General features: G+C 42.1%; 1 pseudogene; it reads left to right on the top strand.

The window, feature by feature from the left end:
* Positions 1–1,026, top strand: part of LOC127489661 (platelet-activating factor acetylhydrolase IB subunit alpha2 pseudogene) — a 96,488-nt pseudogene extending 95,462 nt beyond the window's left edge.
* Positions 1,027–15,800: the final 14,774 nt, after the last annotated feature.

The following is a 15,800-nucleotide window of genomic DNA, read 5'->3' as shown; positions in this document are numbered from 1 at the left end:
AAAAACTGGTAAATTCAAGTGATAATTGCAATTTGTAAAGTTGAAGTTCTTTATAGACAGTAAGTAAAAATCTCATAAGGAAAGATAATGCATCTTGTAGCTTTTATTCAAGACTACGTGGAACAAACAAGGGTCAAACACACCAGACGCTCTTTGAGAATTAATTTCAGCCTATTTTCCCAGATAATTTAAAAAGAAAATTCAGTAAATATGAATCCATTATTTAATTTTTATCTGATGATGCTGAAGTCATCTCAAAAACTTATACCTCTCAATTTTTTTTTCTCTTGAATGCTGCTGATACTGGAGTACAGGGAGGGACTGAGACAGTGACAGAGGCACTACCTACAGATAGCACAGCTGCTTGGGGTCAGCACAGACCTTCCACCTGAGCTTAGAATGAGCCAAGATCAAACTTAGCAGCTATTCCACATGCAGCAGAAGATATTCAAGGAGATACCAGATGGCAGTCTTAGTGCAACAGATTTGTCCTGGGCTGTGAAGACAAAGAGCCTGATGTACCACTCATGGGAGACTCCACGGTGCACTTAGCAGCAGTGCGAGATATGGAGACAACTTTTTCCCCACTTCTTGCACTGAACTTTGGAATTAGAGGAGACACAAGATCGTTGGTGGAAACTAGAGAATGGAAATGTGGAGAATATTACATTCGAAGTCACTGTTGTCTGGATGGCAATAAAAAATATGAAAATTCATCAGAAGAGGTTTCAAGTGGGATCATGGACACTGTGCAACTTACCAATGCGATGCACACACAGGTCAAAATCACAGTATTGGGTTTGTTCCCTCGAGGTGGGAAGCCCAACAGAAGAATGCCAAGGAGAAGCCACTTCTCCAGGTTTCTCTTCTAAGCATTCCAATATGCAGCTGCTAGATACAGACAGGGACTTCCTACGCTGGGAGGGTACCATCTCCTGCCACACATGCTTCATTCCCTGCAACTCACAGGAGGAACATATGCATAGAGTGGCAAACCCTTCCATGCACACACCATGCAGTTGTTGAAATGAACATCTGAGTAAGGAAAGGCATATAACTATGATTGCCTGACTGGCTGCCATCAGTGTAAAAAGCAGAGGTCCCTGAGATCAGTTATGTCACCTGCACTACAGAATCCTTCTCTTTCGTAAGGTACTTTGTACTGTAGAATGTTCCTGGTGTTAACATTCAGTGTCTGAAGGGGAAGGAGGGATTTAAATTGGTTCTGAACCTAGAGGATTAGTTTGACACAGGTGAAAAATTAACCAAGGATTTTTGATATTCATTTGAAACCAGAAGGGAACTTTAGTTGTACATGTGACACTTTTTTTTCCCTGAGGACAACAGCAAGCCTAAATACTGAACAATATGAAGATTTTTCCCCTTTTTACTCCTATGGATTATGTCATATATCATAATTATCAATGCCACATCTACTTGGCTTTAAAACAGATGCGTTCTTTTTCCAGGTTTTAAGATTCATAATTTAGCTTTTTGTATTCCCAGTATTTTCTCTTTTTTAACTTTTATTTAATGAATATAAATTTCCAAAGTACAGCGTATGGATTACAATGGCTTCCCCCCCTATAACTTCCCTCCCACCCGCAACCCTCCCCTTTCCTGCTCCCTCTCCCCTTCCATTCACATCAAGATTCATTTTCAATTCTCTTTACATACAGAAGATCAGTTTAGCATATATTAAGATTTCAACAGTTTGCACCGACATAGAAACACAAAGTGAAAAATACTGTTTGAGTACTAGTTATAGCATTAAATCACAATGTACAGCACATTAAGAACAGAGATCCTACATGAGGAGTAAGTGCACAGTGACTCCTGTCGTTGACTTAACAATTTGACACTCTTGTTTATGGCATCAGTAATCACCCTAGGCTCTTGTCCTGAGTTGCCAAGGCTATGGAAGCCTTTTGAGTTCACCGACTCTGATCATATTTAGACAAGGTCGTAGTCAGAGTGGAAGTTCTCTCCTCCCTTCAGAGAAAGGTACCTCCTTCTTTGATGACCTATTCTTTCCACTGGGATCTCACTCACAGAGATCTTTCATTTAGTATTTTCTTAACATAAACCATCACATTAAACACATTAATCATTCAAATGTGGGAGATGGTATAATTACAGGTGAGTTTGTTCCCATCTCTTAATCTTTCTTCTGACTGGAACAAAGCCTGATTTTCACTGCTACTCTGGGGAGGGTATCACTTTTATCGTGTTGAATATCATGTCTACAATAGACCCACCCAGACCTTCCCTCTCATCCCCACAAGACGTTCTGGTACTACAATACTACTACAATTGAAAAACATTAGCATTTTTTAATTATAAACTTCCATTGAATATTTTATCCTCCAATAGCAAATTATCTACCCTTTTCTCTATATGTAATTCTCTTAGTAACGGATTTATGATTAAATATAAAAATATTTGGAATATTACAATTAAGTTATCTCCTTGTTTTATTTGATATATTATTTCTGTTGTGTGTTCACTTCAGGAATACTTAGGTAGTTAATGATTTCCATCCATGAAGTACATATCTAATGATTTTCACTGCATGATTCCCTGCTAAATTTCTACTACTCTGAATTTCTTTTACTTAAGAAGCACCTAAGTCTCACAACCATGTTATCGTGTAAGATATTATCTCCACTTTACAGGTGTACAAACTGAGGCTCACATAGGTAGTATAGACAACTGCTCTCGGGGACCAGAGGGAGTAATTCACAAAACATGTCCAATCCCATCTTTCCAAAACCTTTTCCCCTTTTAGAGTCTATTTTTTTTTTTTTTTTTTGACAGGCAGAGTTAGACAGTGAGAGAGAGAGACAGAGAGAAAGGTCTTCCCTCGTTGGTTCACACCCCATATGGTCGCCAAGGCCAGTGCGCTGCACCGATCCGAAACCAGGAGCCAGGTGCTTCCTCTTGGTCTCCCATGCGGGTGCAGGGCCCAAGCACTTGGGCCATCCTCCACCACACTCCCTGACCACAGCAGAGAACTGGACTGGAAGAGGAGCAACCGGGACAGAACAGGCGCCCCAACCGGGACTAGAACCCGATGTGCTGGCTCCGAAGGTGGAGGATTAGCCTAGTGAGCCGCAGCACCAGTCTGGAGTCTATTTTTTTTTTTTTTTAATTCTAAACTATGTTGAGGTAATGTACAAGTGTTTAAAAAAAGGTTTATTGGCCAGTGCTGTGGCTCACTTGGTTAATCCTCCTCCTGCGGCGCCGGCATCCCATATGGGTGCCAGTTCTAGTCCTGGTTGCTCCTCTTCCAGTCCAGCTCTCTGCTGTGGCCCGGGAGTGCAGTGGAGGATGGCCCAAGTGCTTGGGCCCTGCACCCGAATGGGAGACCAGGAGGAAGCACCTGGCTCCTGGCTTCAGATTGGCACAGCTCCGGCAGTGGCGGCCATTTGGGGTGTGAACCAGTGGAAGGAAGACCTTTCTCTCTGTCTCTCTCTCTCTCACTGTCTGTAACTCTACCTGTTAAAAAAAAAAAAAAAAGTTTATTACTATTTGCTCTTACACACAGTAATAACTTTGAGTTTATGTATCTTAGCACTTAATTTAACTTCAGAATTTATTGTTGATTGAACATTAAGATTTTACCAACCCCTATTACATTCTGAAGTTTTCGTAGTTTTTGACATGAGAAAAAGCCCCTGTTACTGGAGGTGATAAGCTCAGGGAATTTTCTGGCTGAACATTTGGGCTGTTTCTTGGCATGCTGAAAAGATACATGGCATCTTTTGGACTCATGACCATTTGGCATTGCACTAAAATTGATATATCTGGAGATCAATATTCTAATGGCACCTAGGGTAGGATTGATAGATTTAGCAAATAAATACAGAGTGCCCAATTGAATTTGAATTTAGGACAATGAATTGATTATTTTTTATTGCAAGGATATCACATTTAATATTTGAGATAGTATTGGACTATATTATTCACTGTTGACCCGAAATTCTATCTTGGGGCAGGCATTTGATTTGGCATTTAAAACACCACTTTTGATGCCCACATCCTGCACTAGAATGCCTGGATTCACGCCCCGGCTCTGATCCAGCGTCCTGCTAATGTGCCTCCTGGGAGACAGAAGGTGATGGCACAATATTTGGGTGCATGCCACTCATATGGGAGACACGGATTGAATTCCCAGCTTCCGGCTTCAGCCTAGCCAAGCTCTGGATATTTCAGGCTTTGGGGAATGAACCAGTGGATGGGAGATCTCCGTGTGTCTGCCTCTCTCTCTCTCTCCTGCTCTCTCTCTCTCTCTGTGTGTGTGTGTGTGTGTGTGTGTGTATGTATCTCTGTGTGTATAGCTCTACCTTTCAGATCAAATAAGCAAATAAATAAATGGGAGTCTATTTTAACTGACTGTCCAATATTTTATTAGATAAACCTATCCCTAAAGCACTGTTTCCTGAATCAGTGTAGGGAAACATAATTATAGATTAGTAGACATCTTTTGAAAACTACCCTGGGAAAACATTTTTTTAACAGACATGATATTCTTCCAAATTCTTAGGTGAAATGCTCTGATTCTACTTGGTCAGGGGCAGGGGAACTATCCTGTTTCACAGCTTCATGGCAACCAAACTCTTGATGAGTGGTTATTGGCCAAAGGCTGTGCTAGAGAGATTGGGAGGAGGCCAAATGGAAACTTAATGAATCCTTCAATGAAGGAGAGGTTAGGGGAAAGCAATTGGCAAGGTGTTCTTCTGACCCATGGAGGAAAGGTGTAACATGAAACTGAAATATCTTTTCTTTAAGCCTCTTGCCATTGGAGTTTCCTGCTTTTAATTTTGTATTTTTTAAAAGAGCTACCTTGGCTAACATATTTTGTGGGGGGTGGGGAGGGACAGGGAATTCTCTGCAGTTTTCTATTGTTATATAGTCCTGGAGGCTTTATAAATGAATATTTTGAAAGTAAGCAAACGATTTTCTTAAGGCTGATAATATTAATGATATATCATCACATTGAACAAATTCATAGCCTTCCATTGCATATATCACAGTAAGGCAACTCAGCCCCAGTTGCAGTATTTCCAGTCCAAACTGCAAAGTGTTAATATAATATACCTCTAAAGATTTTTGCAGAAACAGGTAATGTCACGTAATTTATCATGTACTAAATAAAATCATGCTTATGGGACTGATGTAGAGAAGAAAGGATGTTTATAATTGTCATTGAATATTTGTTCTCCCACATATAAAGGAATTAATAGGTCAGCAAATGCAAGAAATATCTGTTTGAAAAAGAAGGCAAGCTTCCCTTGAATTACTTGGCCACTGCTCAATAATGCAGACATTTCAATTGTTCAGTCTGGATTGTGAAACAAATATTTTATTGAGGTCAGTGGAGTGGGTGGTATGACACAGATATTTTACTCTGCTCATTTGATATTCTGCTGGAAACTAGTGAAAGTAATTAAGAGGAAAGACACTTCATTTTTTTAAATGAAGCCTTTAATAGCTTAATGTGGAGATATATTTTTATAAGTAAAAGTGATACACTGAAAAAGTTTCCATTTTTAAAAATTAGGTAGTATTTGGGCCTAAAAGGTATTCTATAGAAGTGAAATTGACATTCTGAGATGAGATGACTTTGAGCAGCACTTATCTCGACTGTTGAGGAACAGTTGTTTTTTTTTTTTTTTAATTCATACTATTTGTTGAACTCTTTACTTAGTATAAATTTAGCCTTACATGCATAGAGTTAATTGAAAATAGATCTTGGTAAAAAATAAGAATGGGAATAGGAGAGGGAGGTGGAAGAACAGTGGGAGTGGGGGTGAGGGGGCAGGTTGTATTTATGAAATGCATGATATTTGTATACCTTAAATAAAAGTCTCTGGCAGAAAGGAAAAATATAAAAGCTTGAAATAAATAAATAAATAAATAAATAAATAAAAAAGAAGCTGCATGAATGAGATCACTAGGTTTGTTGTATCATATGTGTTTCTCTTAGCTCTCCTTTTCTGGTTTTTCCTCTGACCCTAATAAGTCCATCAGGTAGAGCCTGGTCAGTGTTGGGCTTCATTTTCTGGCACCTAGTAAGTCTTCAGTGTGTTGCCTGAGAGAGTAAGATCTCTTTAAGTATTTATTGAATGAATGAATATATGAGTTATTAATGAAATCAATTATATGCTGATTGTGCTCCTTTGCCAATACATGTGGTCTTTTCCAGACTAAACCATGTTGAGTTGAAAAGTAACAAGAGGATCCACTATTAGGTATAGCAGTTAAAATGTCACCAGGGATATCCACATTCCATATCAGAGTGCTGGGTTTGAGTTCCAGCTACACCATCAATTAAACTCCCTTCTGTTGTATACAGTGGGAGCCAGTAGGTGATGGCTTAAGTACCTAGATCTCTGCCAGCCACTTGGGAGACCCAGATTGAATTCCTGGTTCCTGACATCAGCTTAGCCTGACTTTGATTGTTTCAGGCACTTGGGGAGTGAAACTGTTAATGGGAGATTGCTCTCTCTCTCTTCCCTTAAAATACACAACCTTTTTAAGAAAAGCAACCAGATAAATGACAAAAGGTCCTGTGTGAGTAATCCAGGTTGTTGGTGAAATATACTTCTGTGTTTTCCAATCTTGAAATAAAAATATTCCCGGAGTGAAAAATTAATAATATTTTTTTGATTATTTCTCTTATTTCATGATGTTGGTACACTAACACTAGATATATAGAGATGATAACAGAAATATAGGTGATAGATGCATAGATAGATAGATAGATGATAGATTTAAAAAAAAAAAAAAAAGATCTCTTCAGGGCCGGCGTCGTGAATCTTCCACCTGTGGCGCCAGCATCCCATGTGGCTGCCGGTTCTAGTCCCAGTTGCTCCTCTTCCAGTCCAGCTCTCTGCTGTGGCCTGGGATAGCAGTGGAGGTGGCCCATCTGCTTGGGGCCCTGCGCCCGCATGGGAGACCAGGAAAAAGCACCTGGCTCCTGGCTTTAGATCAGCACAGCTCTGACCATGGTGGACATTTGAGGACTGAACCAACGGAAGGAAGACCTTTCTGTCTCTCTCTCTCTCTCTCTCTCTCTCACTGTCTGTAACTCTTCCAGTCAAATAAATAAATAAAATCTTCAAAAAAATAAAAAGACCTCTTCTGTACATACAGTATTTGGGTTTATAATTTTTTCCTGAGATCTAGCTTATATGATTGTTTGCTACACTATAGTTGAACATTTAATTATTAAAATGTGTTCATATTTACATTAGGGACCCCAGTCCTGTTCAAACACAAAGATCATATCTCACACCTGGACTTTTTTTTTTTTTTTTTGACAGGCAGAGTGGACAGTGAGAGAGAGAGACAGAGAGAAAGGTCTTCCTTTGCCGTTGGTTCACCCTCCAATGGCCACCGCGGCTGGCACGCTGCGGCCGGCGCACCGCGCTGATCCGATGGCAGGAGCCAGGTATTTCTCCTGGTCTCCCATGGGGTGCAGGGCCCAAGCACTTGGGCCATCCTCCACTGCACTCCCTGGCCACAGCAGAGAGCTGGCCTGGAAGAGGGGCAACCGGGACAGAATCCGGTGCCCCGACCGGGACTAGAACCCAGTGTGCTGGCGCCACAAGGCGGAGGATTAGCCTAGTGAGCCGCGGCGCCGGCCCTGGACTTCTATTTATTAGAGAAATTTTACTATTCCTCCATTCTTGAATCACATTTTTTCCCTTACCTTCTGAGACATAACCTTCTCTTGCTTCTTCTTGCATATAATTAGCTACTCTTCCTGGGTCTTTTTTGCTTAATCCTTTTTCTCTTCCCCAAGTCTCAATATTAGAATTCTCTAGGATTCAGTATTTAGAAATCTTTGGGTTTCAAATGACATTACTCCCTCAGTCAGTGTTTACCAAACTTTCAGTCAGGAGGAACGTTAATTTCTCAACTTTGTTTTTCAGAGAATCCCTAGGCCAAAAATATTTTTCTGTTTCATTTGTTAAGCAGTTAAGGTATAAATGACCTACTACATACGTATGTCCTGTGATAGGCTAAGTAACAGTCTCCAAAGATATTCCTATTTAAATCCCTAGAATCTATTAATATGTTGCCTTATATGGCAAAAGAAACTTTAAATCTGTATTTATTTTAAAGATCTTGAGCTACATCACCTGGATCAGCCACTGGAATCACAGAGTCCCTTGAAAGAGGGAAGAGAGGAGACAGAAAGTAACGAGATGATGAAAGCTGACAGAGGGTTGAAGATGCTAGTTATGTGCTAGTTATGAAGTGCTGTGCTAGTTATGAAGACAGAGGAAGGGGCTGAGAGCCATGGAATGCATGGGATGCAGCTCCAGACATGGGAAAGACAATGCCATGTATTTTCCTGGGGCTGGCACGGTGGCTTAACGGATAAAGCCACCACCTGCAGCACTAACATCACATATGGGTGCCTGATCCAATCTCTGCTATGGCGTGCAAACACAGTGGATAATGGCCCAAGTGTTAGGGCCCCTACATCCAAGTGGGAGACCAGGAGTTAAGTTCTGCACCTGGCTTTGTCTTGGCTGTTGCAGCCATTTGGGGTGAACCAGCAAACAGATGACCTCTCTCTCTGCCTCTGCCTCTGCTTCTCCCTCTCTGTGACTCTTTCAAATAAATAAATCTTTCTTAAGAAAAAAAAAAGAAATATATTCTGCCCTGGTGACTCTGGAAGAAGTGTGAGCCTACCACCATCTTGGTTTTTAACCCAACTAAACTACTTTGGACTGGTGACCTCCAAAACTATAAGAATAATTTTATCTGATTCAAAGTCACCAAAGTTGTGAAAATTTGTTATCATACCACAGGAAACTAATACATGCCTTAATATTTTCTCAGACATAGGTCAAATATAAAAATAGAATTGAGGGCCGGCGCCGTGGCTCAATAGGCTAATCCTCCACCTTGCGGCGCCGGCACACCGGGTTCTAGTCCCGGTCGGGGCGCCGGATCCTGTCCCGGTTGCCCCTCTTCCAGGCCAGCTCTCTGCTATGGCCAGGGAGTGCAGTGGAGGATGGCCCAGGTGCTTGGGCCCTGCACCCCATGGGAGACCAGGAAAAGCACCTGGATCCTGGCTCCTGCCATCGGATCAGCACGGTGCGCCGGCTGCAGCGGCGGCCATTGGGGGGTGAACCAACGGCAAAAGGAAGACCTTTCTCTCTCTGTCTCTCTCTCACTGTCCACTCTGCCTGTCAAAAATTAAAAAAAAAAAATAGAATTGAAAGAAAAATATAATATTTAAGTTTTGTCACTAATATAGTTCATGTACTTTTTGGTCATTGTACAATGTCCCATATTCCAAATTCTTTTTTTTAACTTTTATTTAATGAATATAAATTTCCAAAGTACGATTTATGGATTACAATGGCTTCCCCCCCATACCGTCCCTCCCACCCACAACCCTCCCCTTTCCCACTCCCTCTCCCCTTCCATTCACATCAAGATTCATTTTCAATTATCTTAATATACAGAAGATCAGCTTAGTATACATTAAGTAAGGATTTCAACAGTTTGCTCCCACACAGAAACATAAAGTGAAAAATAATAGATGATTTTTTTTTAATGATGATGAAATCAGATCAGAACTATTGTCATGTTTAATCCCAGTGAGAGTCAAGTTGGGAGTTGATAATTTCTTTTTTTTTTTTTTTTTTTTTTACAGAGGATCAGTTTAGTATGCATTAAGTAAAGATTTCAACAGTTTGCACCCCCATAGAAACACAAAGTGAAATATATTGTTTGAGTACTCGTTATAGCATTAAATCTCAATGTACAGCACATTAAGGACAGAGATCCTACATGAGGAGTAAGTGCACAGTGACTCCTGTTGTTGACTTTACCAATTGACACTCCTGTTTATGGCATCAGTAATCTCCCTATGCTCCAGTCATGAGTTTCCAAGGCTATGGAAGCCCTCTGAGTTCTCCGATTCTTATCTTGTTTAGACAAGGTCATAGTCAAAGTGGAGGTTCTCTCCTCCCTTCAGAGAAAGGTACCTCCTTCTTTGAAGACCTGTTCTTTCCACTGGGATCTCACTCACAGAGATCTTTTGCCAGAGTGTCTTGGCTTTCCATGCCTGAAATTCTCTCATGGGCTTTTCAGCTGGATCCGAATGCCTTTAGGGCTGATTCTGAGGCCAGAGTGCTATTTAGGACATCTGCCATTCTATGAGTCTGCTGAGTATCTCATTTCCCATGTTGGATCACTCTCCCCTTTATTTATTCTATCGGTTAGTGTTAGCAGGTACTAGACTTGTTTATGTGCTCCCTTTGACTCTTAGTCCTTTCATTATGATCAATTGTGAACTGAAATTGATCACTTGGAATAGTGAGATGGCATTGGTACATGCCACCTTGATGGGATTGAATTGGAATCCCCTGGTATGTTTCTAACTCTACCATTTGGGGCAAGTCAGCTTGAGCATGTCCCAAATTATACATCTCTTCCCTCTCCTATTCCCACTCTTATGTTTAACAAGGATCACATTTCAGTTAAATTTCAACACTTAAGAATAACTGGGTATTAATTACAGAATTAAACCAGTCATATTAAGCAGAACAGACAAAAAAACTACTAAGAGGGATAATGTATTAAGTTGTTCATTAACAGTCAGGGCTATGCTGATCAAGTCACCGTTTCCCATAGTGTCCATTTCACTTCAACAGGTTTCCTTTTTGGTGTTCAGTCAGTTGTCACCGATCAGGGAGAACATATGGTATTTGTCCCTTTGGGACTGGCTTAATTCACTCAGCATGATGTGTTCCAGATTCCTCCATTTTGTTGCAAATGACTGGATTTCGTTGTTTCTTACTGCGGTATAGTATTCTGAAGAGTACATATCCCATAATTTCTTTATCCAGTCTACCGTTGATGGGCATTTAGGTTGGTTCCAGGTCTTAGCTATTGTGAATTGAGCTGCAATAAACATTAGGCTGCAGACCGCTTTTTTGTTTGCCAATTTAAATTCCTTTGGGTAAATTCCAAGGAGTGGGATGGCTGGGTCGAACGGTAGGGTTATCTTCAGGTTTCTGAGGAATCTCCAGACTGACTTCCATAGTGGCTTGACCAGTTTGCATTCCCACAACAGTGGGTTAGTGTCCCTTTTTCCCCACATCCTCGCCAGCATCTGTTGTTGGTAGATTTCTGCATGTGAGCCATTCTAACCGGGGTGAGGAGAAACATTGTGGTTTTGATTTGCATTTCCCTGATTGCTAATGACCTTGAACATGGTCACTTTCACCCTGACTTCCTACTCTATCTTGATTTTCATGCAGTGCTCACATTTTTTTCTTATTTTTAATCATAGTTCATAAAATATGATGTCACTCAAAGGGATGTGGCCAGAACAATTTTGGAAACATCAGCCTTCTTCATAGTTCAAATATTGTTCGTCCCTTAGATGTCAAATGTTAGCATTTCTCCCTCAAAAACTTAATACATTCAGCAACACTCCTCTCACCCGTTTTGATATCAGTGTCCTTGATGATTAAATCTGGCCCTTATTTTTAAAATTCATCTATACAGATGCTCAATTTTTCATTTCCAACAGTAATCACTCCTTTAAACTCTTAGCTTATAAATACAACAACCTACCTACTGTCTCAACTTGGATATCTAAACAGCATCTTGAATTGAAAACACTTTTAGTCATTAGGGTGTGTAATTAGTCTAGTGATTAAGATGCTTGCATTTCCTATTGGAGAGCCTGGGTTCGATTCCTGGCTCCTGCTCCTGACTCTAGCTTCCTGCATATGCAGATCCCTGGGAGGCAGTAATGATGGCTCAAGTAGATGAGTTCCTGCCACCATGTGGGAGGTCTGGACTGAGCTCCTGGCTCTCAGCTTCAGCAAAAACCTGTCCTGATCATTGTAAGCATTTCTGGAGTGGACAGAGCAGTAGATAGACGAGCTGTGTGTAGGGGGGTGGGGATGTACCTCTCCATAAAGAAAGAAAATCCTCCAATCTGTTCTTTTTGCTCTGACCCCATACCCCATAAGCTTCCTCCCTAGAACTCCCACCAAATATTTCTCATCTCAATCAATGGGAAAGCCATTCTTCAAATATCTTTGGCAAAAGCTTGAGCTTTTCTCTGCTGCCTCTTTTTCTTTCCTTCCTTCATCCCACCTATCTGTGAAACCTGTATATGAGGGCCACAGCAGCCCAAGCTCTGGTGTCTCCTCTGGAGCTCTACCAATGCTTCTCTTGATACCTCCATGCCCAGAATGAGCCCTTTGCCCAAAACATCCCATGATTTTTCTTCTCAAAGGTCAATGATTTGGGCTAACACATGGAATACACACAAAGGCCTTCCCATGGACTACAACTGTGGTTCTCAAATGCAGTAATTTTGCTTTCCAGAGGACATCTGGTGAAGATTGGAGGTGGTTCTGGTTGTCATAGTGAGGAGAGAGGCATTGTCACCTAATCAGCAGAGGCTAGGAATCATTCTAATTACCTTCCAAGGCACAAGGTAGCTTGTCTCAACAAAGCACTATCTCGTGCAATATCAAAAGCACTGAGGAGAATAAACTCTGGGCTATGTGGGCCAGTATGGTCTGATCCACCCCCAGCTTTCCATTACTGTGTGCTTCAGCCATAGGGACTCTTCTTTCATCCAACATGCTGAACCCCCCCCCCCCACCTCAGGATGTCACCTTTGTCTTTTCCCTTCCCCAGAACACTCTTACCTCAGGGATACATATTGTATTTTCTTTGACGTGCTCAGATGTGACTCCTCAGAAAAGATACCCCTAGGCCGGCGCCGCGGCTCACTAGGCTAATCCTCCGCCTAGCGGCGCCGGCACACTGGGTTCTAGTCCCGGTCGGGGCGCCGGATTCTGTCCCGGTTGCCCCTCTTCCAGGCCAGCCCTCTGCTGTGGCCAGGGAGTGCAGTGGAGGATGGCCCAGGTGCTTGGGCCCTGCACCCCATGGGAGACCAGGAAAAGCACCTGGCTCCTGGCTCCTGCCATCGGATCAGCGCAGTGCGCCGGCCGCAGCGCGCCGGCGGCGGCGGCCATTGGAGGGTGAACCAACGGCAATGGAAGACCTTTCTCTCTCTCTCACTGTCCACTCTGCCTGTCAAAAAAAAAAAAAAAAAAAGAAAAGAAAAGAAAAGAAAAGAAAAGAAAAGAAAAGATACCCTGATCTCTCTGCTCAAAGGTCCTGGCAAGGGAGAACTTCCTGCAGAAGAAATCTGTTCACATGAGGAACTGAGAGATTTCAGAGTAAATTGCACCCAAAAGGAGGAGCATAAATATTACTCAAAGCATTATGAGAGGATTCAATTTATTCTAAAGCCAGGATTGGCTTGTACTGGTCCACTTGGGCTGTCATAAACCACAGACATTTATTTCTCGATTCTGAAGGCTGGTGATCCAAGACCAAGTTACTAGTAGTTTAATTCTTGACATGAGATCTGTACCTGGTTTGTGTTCTCACAGAGGGAAAAAGAGTGAGAGCCAAGTGGGTAGGTGGGGGTGGATACAGAGAAAGATCTTCTTATTGTAAGTATACTAATCTCATCATAGGGGCCTCCACCCAAAGGACCTCATCTAAATTTAGTCCTCTTTCAAAAGTCCCACATCCAAAAGCCATCACATTGAAGGTTATAGCATCAATACAGGACATTTGGGGGACATTAATATCCAATTCATATCAGAGTCTTTAAGATTTATCTTTAAGATTTTACGGGGCCAGCACTGTGGTGTAGCAGGTAAAGATGCCACCTGCAGTGCTGGCATCCCATATGGGTGCTAGATCAAGTCCCGGCTTCTCCACTCCCCAGCTCTCTGTTATGGCCTGGGAAAGCAGTGGAAGATGGCCCAAGACTTGGGCCTCTGCACCTGCGTGGGAGACTCAGAAGAAGCTTCTGGCTCCTGGTTTCAGATTGGCACAGCTCCAACCGTTGTGACCTCGGGAGTGAATCAGCAGATGGAAGACCTCTCTCTCCTCTCTCTCTCTCTCTCTCTCTGCCTCTCCCCTCTCTGTGTAACTCTTTGAAATAAATAAACAAATCGTAAAAAAATGAAAAATAAGATTTGACACTGGACTTACTAATGATTGATAATTTGTGCTTTTGTGTATGTGTGTATGTAGAAAGAGTCTGTAAATTATGGAACAATTATGGAGTTACCGTGAGGTATGCTATTAGGAGCTATGCATAAAATCATTATGAAAACAACTGCATTACAACATATATGTCATCTATGTTTTCTGCATTTTATTGATAATGTAGTTAATTTTGCTGAAGAAGGACCAAGAAACACGCAATTGTCTATAACTTTTTTTTTGACAGGCAGAGTTAGACAGTGAGAGAGAGAGAGAGACAGAGAGAAAGGTCTTCCTTTTTTCGTTGGTCCACCCCACAAGTGGCCGCTATGGCTGGCGAGTTGTGGCCAGCGCACTGCACAAATCCGAAGCCAGGAGCCAGGTGCTTCCTCCTGGTCTCCCATGTGGGTGCAGGGTCCAAGCACTTGGGCCATCCTCCACTGCACTCCCGGGCCACAGCAGAGAGCTGGACTGGAAGAGGAGCAACCTGGGGTGCTGGCGCTGCAGGCGGAGGAATAGCCTAGTGAGCCATGGCGCCAGCCTGTCTATATAACTTTTAAAACTATTTTTATAAGAAAAATAAAGTCCTATTCAGTGCTCAAAAGCAACAATCTTACTCTTTCCTCAATGATTTCCAGGGGAATTTTGTCTTTCATTTATAAACTTTAGTCATGTCTTAAGAAAAGAAAAAATATATATACATAGAAAATCAGGGAAATACTGCAAAGAGACATGAAAAGTTTTTGAAACAAATTTAAATGTAGGCCCTACAGTCAATTAGACCTGCATTTGAAATCTATCTCTCCTGGCTACCAGTTGGAGGATATGTGATTGTGGTCAAGTGACTCAGTTTACTCACTTGTAAAATGAGCTTATTAATAGCATTTAGCTCCTAAGACCATATGGGGGGCTGGTGCCGCGGCTCAATAGGCTAATCCTCCACCTTGCGGCGCCGGCACACACAGCTCTTTGCTGTGGCCAGGGAATGCAGTGGAGGATGGCCCACGTGCTTGGGCCCTGCACCCCATGGGAGACCAGGAGAAGCACCTGGCTCCTGGCTCCTGCCTTCAGATAGGCAGCGTGCGGGCTGTGGCGGCCATTGGAGGGTGAACCAACGGCAAAAGGAAGACCTTTCTCTCTGTTTCTCTCTCTCACTGTCCACTCTGCCTGTCAAAAAAAAAAAAAAAAATATGGGGAGGAAGCAACTTGACGAGTCAAACAGTTTACAATAAAGGCTTCAGTGGTCAAGGAGGAGCACATATCCTGGTTTCTGACAGAGTCCCTGTTTCTATGTTTCCCAGCTATCCTAGAGCACCTTTTTCATTCACAAAAAAAGAAATGTTTGGCAGATAAATGATGTTTATAAATTACATGATGTACACACTGTTCCTGTAACACCCCTCCCCTTACCCCTTCTCCTCATCCTCTGTAGAAAACTCCAGATTAACTCTTTTTCACAAAGACAACAGAAGACCAAGTAAGCAAGTACATTTTGCATTGCTACATGCACCAGGTACGTAATGGAACGCCTGGGCATCACCAGAATCTATCAGGTAGGTAGGATCCGCATGCAGTACAGAAGGGAGCACAGAGCAGAAGGGAGAACCAAGGAGACTCAGACCTAAGTGCTGAGGACTCGGGAGAAAGAACTTGGTTGAGTGGTGAAGGGTGCAAATGCTCCTTGGGAGGTGAGTGCTTCAAAAAGTTCACAGAAAACATGGAATTAAATTTTT

This window comes from Oryctolagus cuniculus, chromosome 2, assembly GCF_964237555.1.
Source record: "Oryctolagus cuniculus chromosome 2, mOryCun1.1, whole genome shotgun sequence".
Classification (NCBI taxonomy): Eukaryota; Metazoa; Chordata; class Mammalia; order Lagomorpha; family Leporidae; genus Oryctolagus; species Oryctolagus cuniculus.
This window is presented reverse-complemented; position numbering and strand designations above follow the sequence as displayed.